Below are 1,338 nucleotides of genomic sequence, written 5' to 3'. Positions count from 1 at the left end.
ACTGAGCGCGGAGTCGCAATACAAAGTGAAGTCGAAACAATGATGACAGGTAGCACAGTACGCTTCTCAAATGACTAACATGTTGCAGAGTTTAGTGCTGGTTACAAACGGAAGGTTGCCCAACTGCGTTCGGTTGGCGAAATGAAATTAACCGAGGGCAAAGCACCATTGTCATATTCAGGTGCACATGAATGGAACTTTGGATTGTCGATTCTACTTTAGTAAAGGCTACAGGTATTTGGCTCTGCAAGCGCTTACTTCGACGAAGGACCACAATTTATGCATGGCGTCACACTCGTTCCTGGTGCTTTGCTGGAATCTGATGGCACGTTCGATTACAACCGCATCGATTAGGCTGGAGCATGGAGTCGACCAAGTCAAGCAAAAGAAGCAAAAGCTCAAAGCTCCTCGAGTCAATCACACATTGTTGTGTCGAGCACTGTCGTTTTGAATGTGACGGCATAATATAGAGTTTGAAGAGTTTGTTTCGTAAATGTTTCGTAAAGGGGTAAATATACGTGAGTCTTATGTGTGATGGCGCATGAATTTTGGTGTTGGTTCGTCCCCACCACTACTTTGCCACGTACACGTTGACATGCGCGGAAGTGATCAAGGTTTGACTGGTTGACCTGGCAACGACAGAAGTCGGCGCAGCTTGGTCGAATACCGCCGGGTATGTTTCCTACATTACACGGCGCCTGCGATGCCTCAGACTTTATCATGGACTGATTACACGTCGACTGTTAGTCCCAGGTCCATCTTAAAATCGAATATCCTGTATAAGTTGTAAATGAACCTGCTGTAAATCGTTACCATATCCCAACATTCGTGCGTATTCTGTTACGCGTTTTTAACACAAAACGGTGCTGCTACATTGGCATATATATACATACAAAAGGTGTCTGGCCATGCTTCAAAATAGTACAATTTGACAGCCAAGTGAATTCCTGAACATGATCCTGCTACCTTTTGTAATGCCAACGAGAAGTCATTGTAGAGCTGGATATTCCCCTTTCTTAGGCGCAACACGTTGTGCATTCCGCGACCTGCTCGCAAGGTCAAACGATTATCAACCACTTGCAAAACAATCAACGACTTCATTGGAAAGTTCCATGAACAACTTTTCCCACTCGGTTCCTAGGCCGGTGTTTTCATAGACCGCGTCGTCAACGTGGACGAGGCTTGTGTGTACTTTGAGCCGAAACTGCACATGATAGTGTACGCTCGTGGCGCAAAGACCGTACTGACGCGAGTGGCTTCGACCAACATACCTCGTGTGATGGTTTGCTTGGCTTTTACTGCAACAGGCGTGATATTGTCGCCGTACGTTGTCTTCAA

Source organism: Aphanomyces invadans (assembly GCF_000520115.1).
Source record: "Aphanomyces invadans strain NJM9701 unplaced genomic scaffold supercont1.57, whole genome shotgun sequence".
NCBI classification, from domain to species: Eukaryota; Oomycota; class Saprolegniomycetes; order Saprolegniales; family Verrucalvaceae; genus Aphanomyces; species Aphanomyces invadans.
The sequence above is the reverse complement of the archived record's forward strand: the minus strand, read 5'-3'. Positions refer to the sequence as shown.